At 38.5% G+C, this 16306-nt stretch overlaps 1 long non-coding RNA gene across 1 annotated transcript in view; it reads right to left on the minus strand.

Annotated features, from left to right (window-relative positions):
* Positions 1 to 331: 331 nt before the first annotated feature.
* Positions 332 to 16306, minus strand: part of LOC138106235 (uncharacterized) — a 130630-nt gene continuing 114655 nt past the window's right edge. The window contains exons 4-5 of the long non-coding RNA XR_011148945.1: positions 4074 to 4113; positions 332 to 1530 (exon numbers count right to left, since the gene is read on the minus strand). This is a non-coding gene — a long non-coding RNA (uncharacterized lncRNA). The remainder of the gene's footprint in view (positions 1531 to 4073; positions 4114 to 16306) is intronic.

Consider the following 16306-nt stretch of genomic DNA (forward strand, 5'->3'; position numbering starts at 1 on the left):
CTTCCAAATAAGCCTGGAGTAAGATTTCCAAACACTGAGGTTTCCCCTGAAGCACAGACTAACTTTTAGTCATCTCTGGGTAAAACTAATTCACAGTCTAGTGCAAAATCCATCTGGTCTAATTAGGTGAAAGAGTCTGACTCTCCCTGTTTCTCACCCTTTTCTATTCATTCCTGTACAAGATGGAACAGAAAACTTAATTCTAGATGTTGGAGACCAGCAAATTGAAGAGCTGTTAAAGAAATCAAGCAGGCCTCTTAAAGCAACTGATTTTCCTTCCATCACACAAAAGCCTGCAATGGAGACCCATTAAATGAATACTTGAGGAAGCCAGTCTGTAGTGCATCCAGCACAATGGCTAAAAGAACACTTTTAAATTTATCTATCCGACCCAAAATATATTTCCTATAATGTGATAGAGTGCTTAAACAAGCATCTCTCACTCAAGGGAACTGCTAAAGTATTTTGGTGCAATGTGGATATGTATTTAACAGATTTATACTTCAGATGGAATAACCCTTTAGAGGTTTGCCATACTTACGGCTTCAAAATCAGGACATAAGACTACTGACTACTAATAGGCACTTTATTGATGCCTTTTCCAGTGCAGAAGAAAAACTGTGTAGTACACTGGTATTGACTTTCACAGCTCCTGACTATTCTTTGTACATGTTCCTTCTTGTTTTGAGGGGACTTCTGACTTCATTGTATTTCTTATGCAAAGCCAGTAAAGCTGTCACCAAAGGGACTTTGGGTGCTAAAAAGGTTATTTGAAAAAGAAACTAAAGTTCTCTTCAAAAAAATTAATTTTTCCTATTTTTTGCTTTCTGAATGAAATTGTTTAGGATTAAAACATGATTCTAGTGTCAATGGGACCTCTGGAACATTATTGATTTAAACAAATTTTATAACATTTTTAAATTACAAGTTCCCTAAGCATCAGTCAGTAATGAATATCTTTGTTAAAATTACACCCTCTACAAATTATGTGCATATTTTCTCTGAAGAAAATTCTTGGAAATAGAGATTCCCTGAACAGGAGCTATCTCAGACTTTCAGGAGGACAAAATTCAGATCCTTTCCTGTAAAACCCCCACTGCAGTCATTCATAAAGCAAACTACTCAAAGAATATAATATCAAGTCAGCTGATCTCTACTGTCAAACAAATGAAAAAGAAAAGCAGTGTCTTAATTAGGAAGGCTCCAAATAATATATAAATTCATAAATCAATGGCAATCACTCAGAAGCTGATAGGGAACCAGACACTTAATCAGTGAATTAAAGTAACATGCTTCATTCAGATGCCACTCTTAAACAATTTCTGTCACATATTTTGCCCCAATGTTGAGATATAAAGTATATTTCATGATGTAGTTTGGAAATCCCAAGGGTATGGATAACTGTAGCATCCTTAGAAACTGCAGATGCATTTCATATTCACATTAATCATTCTTCCTCCAAACGTTAGCACAACGAAAAGATCCAGCAGTCTTCAAAATGTCCATTTCACCCACAAAAATCTTCATATTCTGAAAATATTAAAAACCTGATTTAGAACAGAATTAAAATTTTCTCATGAAGAAATTTCCTGGAAAAAAGAAATAAGGAATTAATGTGTTTCTGTTTCCTGGTTAATAAATGTTTTCCACAGCAAATGAAAATGGCAAAGCCTGTTCATATGGGAAACCACTGAATTTTGACAGTTTTTTTTTCTCTGAAAAATTATTGATTTTGAAATAGCAGAACTCTCTTTCAGACAGTCACTTCCACAGAAAATCTCTGCTCAGCCCATTTAGCTGGATAACAAGAAGTTATCCATATTCTCCAAAAAGTGACATATATCACACGAAAAGGCGCCATGCAGTATTTGGTCTATATCATTGTAACACAAAATGTGTTACTATCCCCTTGCAGTGGCTAGCAGTACCTTCTTGTCTTAGAGGGGAAATACAATGGAAAAGAGAATTCCCAGTAAAACAACTTCAGAAACTACTGATACAAGGCAACATTTCCTAGATGTACTGACGTAAAATATAGCAGAAGGGTCAAAATTTCAATTTCAGCAACGTCAGAACTTTTTTCCCTCACAAAATGCTGACATTTCAGCAAAAATACATATGATTTTGTAGTGTGTTTGCATTTCACTTGAAAAATAAAATGGGTAGGATGAGTGTTTCCAGACAAGTTCTCTTAAGGAGTGAAAATGGTTGGCAGAAGTTCAGTTCTAAGACCGTTGCTTGTCGCTTCGGGACACACATCTACCACTACAGAAGCAGACATTCTCCAGATCTGGTCTGAGAGAGCAGTAAAAGCTCATCACAGTGAAAACAATCTGACTTTGCTCCTAAAGAGAGAAAGCAGAGATTCACCAAGCTATATACCACCTGGAATGGCTTTGCAGGTCAAACTTCAAATGTATTCTATGAGAGAAGAGTTTATTTTCTTTTTGCTTCCAAGAAGCTCCTTATTAAAACAAGTCAATTTGTGGGATTTATGGCACCTAAGCCCATTGACAGAGTCTACACAAGGCTACCTGTGTGTTGTCAGGCCATTAGATATGCTGTTAGGTGAAGGTACGAAGAAGACATCACCTGTGCAATAGATTTCTTCACCCGATGACAGCATTTCATTTTTCCCTATCTGGAGACAAAATTAATACACCAAGGATCTTAGGAAACAACTCTGTGAGATAAGATATAAGGGAGCTTTTGCCAGCTTAAGCCAGTACAAGGTCCAGTGAGATTTTCCAGCTGGAATTTGCTTTTTCTGCCTCTTACATGTGCACTCACAGCCAACGTGTGAATTTGTCATCAGGCTCTAACAAATTGCTGTTTGTTTTGCAGACTGCCGATGTCATCCCCAGCAGGAGAGAGCAGAGTGCAGAGCGAGACGCCTTACAGCTGGTGCAGCAGCCCCCACTGACAGACACCAGCCAACTGCTGGGATTTAGCGTGTCCCTGCTCCCCACACAGGCTGATCCTGCAGCACAAACTTGCAGCCGGGTCTCTTCCTGCTGTTTTGCCATACCTGTGTTCTCTAACCCCAACTTCAGAAGAGATTCCCCTTTTATGGCCACAATTGCTCAGCTCTAGCAGAGAGCCAGGCAGCAGACCCAGAAGTAACCCAAAGCTGCCAAAACTCTCTCAGGTAAAATCATCCTGCATGTGACAAAACTGTGTTCTGTCCCCACACACACGTAATCAATGCCAATTATTCATTTCTTTATAAGGCAGTATTAAGAGATTCTGTTACACATGTTGCAAGGATATCATCATTCTTTCGATTTCTCAGTCTACAATGGGAGTAATCTCCATAGAGCAGCAAATGATGATAGATGAGTAACCTAAACCAGGAGACTTCTATGTTGTTTCAAGAATATCAGTGGAAGGGCTTTCCCTAGCTTCCAGAGCATAGTTGTTGAGGTTTTGGTGGGTTTTTTGGGTCGTTGGTTTTTTGGTTTTTGTTTTTTTTTTCAAAAAATGCATCTGTATTTGTCACTTACACATTTCAAGAGCATCACCACAAAGAACTCTTTTTGTCCTCTCATGTTTGACACTCATGTGGCAGTAGTCAGCAGTTCTCTCCTCTCCTCTCCTCTCCTCTCCTCTCCTCTCCTCTCCTCTCCTCTCCTCTCCTCTCCTCTCCTCTCCTCTCCTCTCCTCTCCTCTCCTCTCCTCTCCTCTCCTCTCCTCTCCTCTCCTCTCCTCTCCTCTCCTCTCCTCTCCTCTCCTCTCCTCTTCTCTCCTCTCCTCTCCTCTCCTCTCCTCTCCTCTCCCTCAGTATACATATATACAACAAACCTACCCATTTTTTTAGCTGAAGAAAAACTTTATCATGAAGGAGTAGAGCTAAAAGAACTCATAAATAGGCTATTTCTCTCTCCTTTTTTAAATCTCTCTGCTTCTATTTAACTTTGGTGAGCTGTGATGATGTCCCTGACCAGTGCGTAACAGCCAGATCTCAATGTCTCATATGGTCTAAACATCACCAGATTGTATCTGATGCACCAGGAATGAAGAAAGTGGTGCTTTACCATCTCTTTCCCCATCAGAACTGCAGACAAAGCACTTACATGACAAGGCCATTTGTGGAAACACTCTGAAGGCATCCTCCTGAAAAAAAATTTAAAAAAAAAGATATATATCTATATATGGTTTTTTTTTCTATTGCTAAGTCCAATGGGGAAAGAAAAAAAAAACAATTAAAAATTCTACTTCCTGGTGCTCCCTATAAGCTGAAATTAGAGGATGGCCCACAAGCACAAATATAGCAAATATATTTTTACCAACTCTATCAATTAAAAAGTGGAAAAAGATATCATTTTCTGCTGCAAAATAAAATGTCCCATATATTGCCTTTGACATTAACCTTTTACCAAACACAATTATGTGGCAGATTGTTGCGGTGACTTCTGTAGTGATCACAAAAGAAGAGTTAGATCTGTATAATGTAAAATGAAATTGAAGTCTTGCATAGATCCCTGAGAGCAGCCCTCTTTCTCTCAAGGCACCTCTCTGCCTTCTTTCCCCAGTCCTCAGGACAGAGAGGAAGCTTCACCTCAGGTTTGTGTTGCCAGGCAATGAAGCTGTACTGCAGAGATGGGAATTCTGAATCTCAGCTCTCTAACTTCCTGTAAAACACATCTGTAGGCAAAGTCAAAAATGTATTCTGAGAAAATTCTTCATGGCAGTCTTTGTCCTGAAATCTTTGTCTTGAAATCTTACCTGAGCATCCAAAATTACATTCAAGAAAGTACAAGGTACATAAGTACCTTTCTTCTGGCTGTCCTCAGGCACCTGTGACTCCCTTGAGCTGCTGCTGGAGACCTGAGCAGCAACTGGACCCAGCTGGGTAAATGCCCTGTGTAGGAGCAGCCTGCTTTGCATGATCAAAGGGTGGACAAAACATGATGGATATCCTGTCCACTTCTCAGTGAATTCACACTGTAGCCATCAGTTTTACTCTCCAGGGGAGATCCCACTCTAGAGGAAGGGAGAAAGAAAGCATCAGGCTGCCAAACATCTCATATTTCTCTTGAGAAGAAACTAACTCCTGAAATTCAAAGAGATGTAACCAAGTATGTCACTTGCCTTTAATGTGGCTGTTTTTCTCTCTTAATCTTCATCTTTTGGAGTTTTTTTTTATCATTGCATGCAGTCGAACTTGTCTCAGGACATGATCAATTCCAAGTCTCTGGGCTTTGTGGGATAAGGAGGAGAGAGGCAGAATTTGGGTCACTGGTTAAGTTGGCTAAGTCTTCCCACTGAAAGCCAGAAGGCTTTGCTTAGACATAGGACTGAATGTGAGGGGGAATAAAAGGTACATCTGAATTTATACTATGTGGGTTAAGAGGTAGGATTACCCTCAGATGAAAGTTTGCATATTAACCAGCTGCCCTGACACCCAGCAGCATGAATCCCTTTGTATGCAGGGGAGAGAGGAGGGCTTCAAATTAACTTCCTTCAGAGCCAGACCAACCTTTACCTTGGTCAGGACAGCAAGGATCTGGATGATCTTGCTCTACCCATTAGATTTTTTTCCATCTTGCATTTTACAGATGGTCCAAATGAAGGAGAAAGATTTCTGCTGTTAAGGCTCCTTCCTGAGTTATACAAAATAAATCATGACTTTATGCAAGAAAACAAAGTTATCTCTTGACAGGAAAAAAGAGACAGGGAGTGTCAGAGATTCTGCAATGTATGGACTTACGACTCTTGAAATGAAATAAAAATCCAAACAGCACATTTTGTCTTGGGTCATTTAAAATCAGTGCCATTTTTGTTCTCAGCTGTGTACTCTGCCCTGAATTCAGAGCTGTCATGGCTCTTTGTTCTTAAATCTCTGTGAAGCATTGCAAAGATGGAAGCTGCTCTATTTCTCCACCCTCACTGCCTTCAGGTTTGTTCTCCTTCCACCTCTATTACTTCTCTTTGGTTTTTTTTTTAATCCACTCATCTTTGCTCTCCCCTTCAGCTGCCAGCTCCTCCCCAGTCACTTTCAGCCCTGTCCACTGGTCTCTGTTCCCCTCAGCTCTTCATATTTATACCAGTTTTCTTTCCCCTTTCCTGACTTATGCTTCATGCATCTCACCTGTGCTTTCTTGGTCCACAACAGCAGTTTTACCTGCTGCATTTGAGCTTTAGCTAACACTGAATTGCATTTCACATTGAGAGTAGCACAATGTTATATCTCACAGAATCCAGGACCTCTGCTATACATACAGGCTTGAACTGTCCAGGCACACTGTTTTTCTAGTGTACTGCACATGGAAAATAAGCTGAAAAGGCATAATTTTAAACTATTCATTGAATTCAGATGTTCTGAATTCATTCACACTGACTACTACATGAACCAGACTGGACCCTAAAAGAAAGTACTGCTGGTTGTGTATTCTGCAGGGAAACTGATTTTCCAAAGAATGGTCATTCATCAGAATTTTTCTGTATCAACACTGAATATTGAAAATATTGAAAAGAGGGAATTTCTGAGATGAAAAAGAGAAAAATCTTCATAGATTGTTGGTTAAGACAATTGTCTTTTCATTTCCCTCATCCAGACTCAGCTCCTGTCTGGCTCCTTCAAATGAGTCATTTGCATCCTCATACCATATCAGGAGGAGCTTGAACCTATTCAGATAAGCTTTTAGTTGTTGTTTGCTGTCCCTGCTTGAGTGCTGTGCTGGTTTTGGCTGGGCTAAAGTTAATTTCCTTCACAGTGGCTAGTATGAGGCTATGCTTTAGATGTGTTGTGGAGTTTGGAAGGTGTGTTGTGAAGTCAAGTTCAGCAAAGACAGTGTCCAGCAAATATTGTCCTTTCCTATTCTCATAATAAAAATCTGCATACAACATTCTAGGCATTATCTGGGACAGGCTACAATCATTTTTTTAACAACTTACATTTGACCAATATTTTCATTTTGCCACTCCTGCTTCTCCTTATTCAGCAATAAAATACACTCAGCATCTTCATTTAGCAGGAATACATTCTGGAAAATTCTTGTGAAATTTTACAAAACAATTGTCAAAAAATGCCATATCTTCCCTATAATTTTTTCAAAAAAAATCACAGGGAAATGATGACATTTCCTTTGCCACTGCCCATAGTGCATGCACTATGGTTCAAATTTTGCACTACTAGACGTAAATGCTATTGTGCTAACTTCATTGTGTACTAGCAAAGATTTTGGCCAAATATGTAAGAAATTCTTATAGTTCTGCTCAAACTTACTTCTGCTGTTAGAGAAAAGACAGGTGCCAGACTCTTTCTGGGGGTGCTCAGTGACAGGACAAGGAGCAATGTCCACAAAGTAAAACACAAGAAGTTTCACCTCAGCATGAGGCAGCACTTCTTTACATTGAGGGTGGGAGAGCACTGGACCAGGCTGCTCAGGTAGGTCATGGGGTCTGCCTCTCTAGAAACATTCAAAACCCACCTGGACACATTCCTGTGTAACCTGCTCAAGGTGACCCTGCATTGCCAGATGGGTTGGACTGGATGATCTCCAGAGGTCCCTTCCAACCCTACCAATTCCACGATTCTGGAATATATTTTTCCTGAAAATGTATATGTATTATGCCATGCAAAAATAGCCTTGCTTGTTATTCAGTACAGAAGGAGTTAAACCAGGACAAAAATGTACTCTCTGAAACTGAGAAGTATTTTTGGAGACACTGCTTTGGAAAGGCGAAAGCTTGCTTGGTTTTTTTTTAAACTAAAACCAGTATTGTACTGACTGGATTAGGTTTTCAGTGCATTTTCCAACCTGTTGGACCCCTTCCACAAATATAAAAAGACACCACAGATTGAAGTGAAGAGAAAGAGAATGTTACTTTTGTGCAGAAATTCCTCCCCAGGGGTTTATAGAGAAGGTCTGTACACATTTTTGTGTAAAGATACAGAACAAATTTACTACAACAGAGAGGAGCAGTAAAAGCAAATTTATTATCATTTTTATCATTCCTGACAGTATTTCCAGCAGACAGCCCAGGTCCATGAACTCCTCAGAGTTTCCACACCCGAGAAAATTTGGGAACTGAAATACACTGCTCCTGTCAAAGTGGTCTAAAAGAATGGGCCACCTCTTCTAGTACACACTGTGTTCCTGCACACAAAGTCATAGAAAGAGAGGATCTGGCAGAGGAATGTTTTTTCCAGAAGCAAAATAAATTTCTTTTCCTGACGAGTTTAACTGAAAAACTAGATAGTTTAGCATGGTGTGTTGTTTTGTTGGGTTTGGGGTTTTTAAATTGCTAGTTGCCCTTTTTTTCAGATTGAAGATTCTTTTCCTAGCTGAACTCTGGATCATTTTTATTCAGTGCCACTGACATAACAGCTCAATATGTGAGGACAGGGGATGGGAGATAACAGCAGTTTCACAAAAAACAGAATCCTCTGAGTCAAATACTGTTCCAGAAGCAACAAGCCCAGTGATTCACACTGTTGCAACACAGTATTCCTGCAGTATCTTCTTCACCCTTGAAATAAGCCTCTAAATCACCCACTCTCTAAGAACTGAAGAAATATCCTGTACGTGGAATGAGAAAAACTCAGACAAAAAATAACATTTTTCCATTGCAATTATTGCTACTCATCTGATCTGCAAGCATTTCTGATATGTTCCTCGTGGCCCTAATGGAAAGCCTGTATAGCTGAGTATAGCAGCTCATACCACAGTGTTGTTATGCAGTGCAGGACTAAGGGAGTTCAATAGAATATTGAATACATCCCTAGTAGAAAAAAGTATCTTTCTGAAAACAGAACTATCTCTGTAATATATCAGAAGATTGAGTTTCCTTTTCCATTGACTGATCTTACTGACCAAATTCTGCCCTTTGTTTGGAATATAACATTTGGCTGCTCTCTAACATTAAGCAACACTGTTCCATTTCAGCTTCAGTGCTTCATACCTCCACAGTGCCTAGGGAATGATGTAATAGGTTTATTCTAATGACTTTCCAGTCACAGGCAATGAGCAATGTCACCTGGTACTGTGGTCACCTCACACAGCTACCCTAGAGGAGATACAAAGGGGTCCAAGAGGTTCAGTTCCTATAACTTTTCCAAATTACATGAAAAAAAAAAAAGAGCCCACTTTCTGTCTTTTATGGTTACATCATATTTCAACACCCCACACTTGGTGCTCAGATCCCAGATTCCATCCACAGCTGAAAACTGACCTGGCAGGTGAAGCTTTTTTAAAGGTGAGTTATAAAACAAGTGGGTCTAGAAGGAAGAGTATGCACATAACTAAATATAACTAACTACACTTATAACAAAAATCTGACAGTTCCAGGACTTACCCAAAACTCCTAAGCAGTTACTTTCAGCTGGCTCTAATAATTTTTGAATATGTCTGCTTATAAAACTTATTAAGGAAAGTTTCATTACTGCATCCTCCAGCTCTCCTGCAAAGAGGAAACATACTGAAGTGAATTGCTTCTGACTTGAATCTTCACCAACATTGTCTATCTTTTGCTGCCCTGTGAATGCAACCATAATATTATATCTGTGTTTTCAGGCTCCCCCTGAATTCTGAAATATGTTTCTAGAATCTCCTAAATCATCAAGAATTAGGCAAAATCTTCTTTTTCAAAAACAAACTCTACTAGCGTTCACTCAATAACGCAAGTAAATACACTTAGCAACATGACTGAAATTTCTCTACTGTGCAAACAGAAAGATATTGTTGTCCAGAAAAATTTTAAAAAATATATCAGGGATGCCTGCATTTTACAGTATTTTTATTCCAGCTACCAAACCACTAAGATCACAGGTATCTTCTGGATTCATGGCAGTCATCAGCTTCAGAAAGCATTTGACTTTTCTCACAGTGCTGCAAATCCCTTTCCCTGAGGATGAAAGGGAATACAGGTACAGTGCAGCACCCCTCTGCAGTGTGAAACTCAATTGTAAAAAATTGGACCCCTCCACTCATTTTCCTGCACCTGATAAGCATGCTGCATGAAATGAGGCAACACTTGAAAATTTTGATGCACATTTTGTTTCTCCTTTAGAAGATAACCTTTGTTAATAATTACCATGTCTGCGAAGGAGAAAACAAAATCAAATAAGCAACAATATCTAAATCAAGTATCAAGAAAGTACATGATTAAATTGATGAGTTTCTTTTGTACTTATCACCATGGTTGCATGCCAATGTATGCACTGGATAAGCACATAATTAATACATGTATTTCATGAGAGCATTTCTAAGGTCTTAAGAAAAGTTTAAAAACTGGACCAAATTCAGGCAAGAGAGAAAACTGACAAATTAAAATGATTTTTACAGGTAATTCATGCATGGAAGAAAAGAAATCCCCCCTATGACTTGATGAAAACATTCAAGGAGAATCCTCATTCTTCTAACTAATTGCTATTTTTGTCAGAAATGTAAGCAATTGTCATGGCACATCATAAATTACTGATAACATATCACCAGTGAACATTTGTAAGTGAAATAAATGCAGAAAGTATTTATACTGCTTCCAGACCAATTAACACTCTGCCACCCTTCACCACCCAAGTTTGCTGGTATTTGAGTTATTGACAATTTGAAGCTGCTTGTCTTTAAATAATCCTAGCTGTTGTGGAGTATTATTATCCCAGATGCACTGCAGGATTCCAAATCCAAGTCAGTTATGAAATTTTCCCCAGCTCCCTCAAAAGGGGCCCTTGACTTCTCAAGTACTCCAGCAGCCAGCGCCCACAGTTGCTCTGTGGAAAGATGTGACTCATGCCCAATTCATTCATTTAAAATTCTCTCCAGCTCAATAACTTCTGGCAGTCATTTCAGTCATTTCTGGGTGTCAGAAGCACAGGCTGTTTTATCTGGATGTTCTCTCTGGCTTCTTAAGTGGAGGAGCTGGATTATCATTACATTCCCATCAATCAGGTGTTGTTCACCAAATATTACAGATGAGCCAAGAAAGAACACTGTAAAGCAATACACTGTCTTTACTGCTGCAATGGCTGACCATTCAGTCATTACACAATAATTCATTGGAAATTAAGGAATTATAAGGCACAACTTCAGTAATTGCCTACAGCACAAAATTTCTGATCTGTTCTAACCTAGGGCAACTCAAATCAGTCCTTGAACTTGTATCCCAAGAACTGCCCCTTCTCTAGCAAACTCAGGCAAGCCATTGACTGACATTACCTGAGACTGCTTTTTGAAAAGGTAAGTCTGTGTCTTCCACCAACCACACTGCTCCTTGCAGCTGCTTTAATGTACACATGGCTTTTCCTGAGAAAGACCAGGCAATGAACGGCTCCTTCCTTAGGAGCTGCTAGATCTGATCAGTTCCCTCTAAAATGATATTCCTATTCTCTTCCCAATACATGTGGAACCAATTCAAAACCAATCTACAATCCTATCATCTACTGCAGCAAAATGCTATAATTTACCACTGTCTTCTAGATAGAGAAAAATAGTAAGATAGCATTATCCAAATGGCAAGCCTTTAAATTTTCACAGCCTTTCACAGGCTGCATGACATGCACGGTGTGTCCTAAAGTGCCTTCTCAGATCCACAGGCTGGGAATGTTTTGACACTAGTTTGTGTTTACTAATAAAAACATTACTAAGGCTGGAGAAAAAAATACACAAAATGCAATTCTGTTGTTCTTTCTGTTTTCCAATGCCTCTGCTCATCAGTCTACCAAAAAATTTTGATTTCCCGGGCAAATGTCAAGCTCAAGACAATCTCCTGTATTCAAATGCACTATATGCTTTTAGGCTTTTCTGCAACACCTGCATATTTCTACATTAAAAAATTATGCTATTGGATACATCAGAAAGAACATTGAGGAGTTCTGTCCCCTTCAAATACTTTTTTGCAAAAATTGCTATGTACTCCAAGTACTTAGGATGCTCACAAACCCCTGCACAACTGGCAGAACACACATCTGACCTGCAGCCACACTTACCAGAGCCATCTATCTGAACATGATTTTGACAATTTGTCAGATACAGTTGTTTTAGAACTATTTATGTAAGGCAATATTTGGAAATGGCTATTTAAAGTGAGTTCAAGTGAGTGCAGAACTTGCAAAAAAATGAGCAAAACTTTTTCAAGATTTCCATTCTGCTCTCTCAGTACTTTTCGGCTTTGATTCATGATAGCTACCTTTAGCCATCTAGAAATTTAATGCTTCACCTAAGATAAGTACCTTTTCTCATTTTGGTCAACAAAAATATATAGTTACTCTACCTTAGGCCTACAATTCAATTTCAGATTTTTTATTCTTCCTGAGACAATAAAACCAGAGGGTATTTCCAGTGAATCATAAGGCACCTATGATTCAAAATTCCAATAAAATTAGATGTGAGCTAGAACTCACCTCTACTCCTTGGTAAAGGGAATCAGGTATTTAAAGGTCAGTGATTCCTTTAAAGTATTCCCTTTTTGTTTACCATAGCATTCACTTTACATTATTAAAAATTGTGTTGTTCAAAGACACAATTTTTTTAAAGATAAAATGCATTCCCTTAAAAGATACCCAGGAATGTACTTTCAGACTGACCTGGCTCTGGGAAATACTCAGCAATACTGTGTAGTAACACCACCATCCAAGTCGTGCAGCTGAGTGCAATTTTATCCATTTAAACCAAAACAAAGCTTCTTAGCCAGGCAAGAGTCACTGGAGATCCCCTCAGAGCATTTGCATGGCAACAGCATTGCACTTCAGGGTGTTGTTCAGGTAGGAGCAATGTGCAATCAATAAGTCACATGGATCAGTTTTTACCATTAAGCACTGGCTTTCCCTTTGTTTCTTACAGACACATGCCGTTGATTGGTCTGGTACCACTCAGATTACTCTGTGCAGTTTTTAGTATTAGACAGGCATTAATACTGCTTATAATGAGTGCATTGCTAATTAGGAAATTCTAGTCTGTGGGCTGATTTCAATTTCTATTGATATGATTTTAATTTTCCTCCTATTATGAGAAAATTAGGTAGGCAGCTTGTGCATGGGTGTGTTACGAAAGTCAGGGAAGAAAAATCAGTAGTGAGTGTTTATTGTTCTATCTGCACTTTCTCAAGGATGAACTCGAATGGATTGTTTGGAGGAAGGTTAATGAATTTAGACCAGGGTTTACAACAGCTGCCAGCATGGGGGGAGAGCTTGGGGGGGAGCAATGTGCCCGAGGTGAGGAGAGGTTCTTAGAGTAGCAGGAAAGCACATGCTGAGAATTCTACTTTTTTGACAGGTCAAGTAAAGTGCAATTTATGAGATCAATAAACAGACCTGCCATTATTATGGATTAACCAGACTTTCCTTCATCCAGAGGCTTCTGCATTACTGGAGAAAGTGTATATTATTCTGGGACTTTCTGAAACAGTTTTAGTTGGAATATGCAGGGAAAGGGGGGAAAAAAGGGAGACAGACTCATCACAAATTCAGTTTTTCTTACCCACTGTTAGATCAAAATATTCCTATACATAAGTGTCAATACGAAAGTTCATGTTTTTTCCAATACTAAACTCATTAATCACACAAAGCTCCTAATGTGACCAATCCACAGAAAAAAAAATTAAAAATTGAAGATTTGGTTTCTGTATCCTTATAGAAATTTTCCTTACAAACTCTCTCTTAAGCTGTCTCCCATCTAACACTTGCACGTGTCAGCCTGTTCAGCTCCTCACTAAAATAACAAAACAGGTGAAGGCCTCATGCTACTTCATTTTTTATGTGCCCTCCTGCAGGTGTCCTATTCTCCCTTTGGGACCAGTTAACATGACCTGTCAGAGATGAAATCATGTTTCTTGGCAAGTTTAGGATGTGGTATTACTGAAATAATGGGTCTGGAACAATAGCAGACTTGAGCAGCCAAGTGATGAACACATAGTAAATTCCATGATTACATGTGAGAGCATGAAGTTAAAGTTCACGGGAGGAGAGAGATTATCTTCATTGAGAAGAAGCATATAGGGACACTGAAACCACTTACCCCTGAAATTATGGACTTGCAAGAACAGCTTGTCTTTAGCTCAGTATTTGTGAAACACTAAGAATTACACAGCTTTAGCCCTCATTGAGGTTTCTTAAAGCTAATATCTAATAATAAAGAATCTTATTCCTTCATTTTTTAAAACCTATTGCCATATGAAAAAATAATGCTTGAAGCCAAGCAAAACAATTTATATTTGGAGAATAGATATTATCAGCACAAAAAGAATAATAAAAAAAAAAAATGACAGCACTTGCATCAGACCAGAAAGTAAACTCATTTCGTATAAGTCTGTTGCTAGATAGGACAAAACATGAGCCTCATGACAGCGTTTCATTTAAAATGGGACAATGGGATATATTTTCTTGTGAAGATTTTGGTTGAAGTAAAAAAGCCTTTGAAAAAAACCCAAACCAAAACAAAACAAAAATCACCTGTAAACATTTAAATCATATCTTTTATAAATATTTATTTAAGTATACACACATTTAATTTCATGCTCCAAGATTCTTGTTAATGTGTATTTATGGGGAAAGTTCTACTGCCTGAAAAGTAAGAGAGAAAAAATAATTAAATGTTAATTTTATAGCTATAAATTTTATAGCTATTTTAAGTAGCTATTCTGTGCTGCTGAAATGCTAATTATTTGTTCACGGAAAATGAAAAGTAGTAATTTATCTAATAAAATACATTTCAGTTTCAAAAAAGTCAGGATCACACAAACCATCTGGCTTGTCTTATTCAGGTATACTATTCATTCACTTTTATCTAAATTTATCCGAGGTATCAGATGCCACCACAATCTGAGTATAATGACAAGTATGTGAATATCCTTCTGTGTTTGCATACTTTCATAAATGTCAATACAACTGTTGGGGCCATCTTGTCACCTATGTGGTCCTTTATTTTTGGTCCCTCTCCATGAGGAATTAGGCAGACCAAATACCAAGAAAATAAAATATGCAAATTGGAAGAGTCCCATGGTTTTCAAATCTAGTATTTTTTTGCTGTTTTTACAATGGCGGCACATAGGCTACTACAGGCATCACAAGATGCAGGTAGGAGACTTCCAAGCTTGCAGCCAGGTGTTGTACATTTATCTGTCTTACACTCCTAGCCCCAAGGCTCTGACCTTTGAACACTCATATCCCATGCCTGCAATTTTGGGCGGCTAGTTGGCTTGTCTAGTGCAATATTCATTACTCCTATTTTCCCCACAGAAAGCTTCTACTCCACAAGACACTGAAGACTTTTCACACTTCAGTGCCCTACATTGTTTTTTAGCTCCCCATCACAACCCTAGGTTTTCCTCTAAAGAGGAATTCCCATCCACAAAATCCAAATTTTCATCATCTAGATAGGATAAATTTTGGACAAGACTGAACATACAGAATAGAAGACACTCACAAGTGTTTGTCCCCACGTCAGGTACCATTCATCATAGTTTAGACAGCTCTCCAATGTTAGTGGTGTGATGGAAGCTTTGAGACATCTTTAATCTTATCTCAGTGTAGTGTTGGTACAGTGACATAAATTTGAGTGTAAGCTGGCCACCAGACATCAGTCCCAGTGGCTACCACACCCTTGTTGTAGTGGTATGAAAGCAATCTCCTAGGTTGGACTAGATGATCTTAAAGGTCATTTCCAACACAGTTCATTCTGTGTGATTCTGTGTGTGATTCACTGTCTGTGGTGTTACATGATTTGCAAAACCTGGTTTGCAGATGCAGTGGTGGCATTAAGTCACTTCACCTTCCTGCAGTCCAAGTTATGATTTGTGTGACACCACTTGGCATATACCATAATGCATTCAGAACAAATGTATACTTATACAAATATTCAAATTACCTTCTCTTTCAGCACACAACCTATTGTGGTAATGCAGAGCTCAGCAGGGCAATAAAAGCCACCTGAGGACTATTCCAAGAATTTGTCTGTCCAGAGTCCCACATCACTATACCTGCTACAAGTATCCCAGTGAGCTAATCACTGTAAGCCAGATCCTCTATCATGCACAGTTTATAAATTTTCTTTAACGCAGAGAAAAAAAAAAGAAAAAAACAGGAAAAAAAAAAAAGTGAGATGTATTCTATTCCATAAAATATTTTTTAAGAAAAAAATTATTAGGAACAGTGCAATAAGAAAAAAATACATCACCAGTGCAAGTAGCACTGGTCTCATAAGTCACAAGATGCAGTTTTAAAAACTTGGTTTTAAATATATTTCCTATAAATTCCACATCCCATGTCTCTCAAGAATAAGCTCAAGTGTAGCTGCAACAAGGTGCACTGTCATCTTATGAAGGTGAAAGGAATGTGAGAAGTTGTAGTCCTTAAAAAAAAAATCACATA

Source organism: Aphelocoma coerulescens, chromosome 2, assembly GCF_041296385.1.
Source record: "Aphelocoma coerulescens isolate FSJ_1873_10779 chromosome 2, UR_Acoe_1.0, whole genome shotgun sequence".
NCBI lineage: Eukaryota > Metazoa > Chordata > Aves > Passeriformes > Corvidae > Aphelocoma > Aphelocoma coerulescens.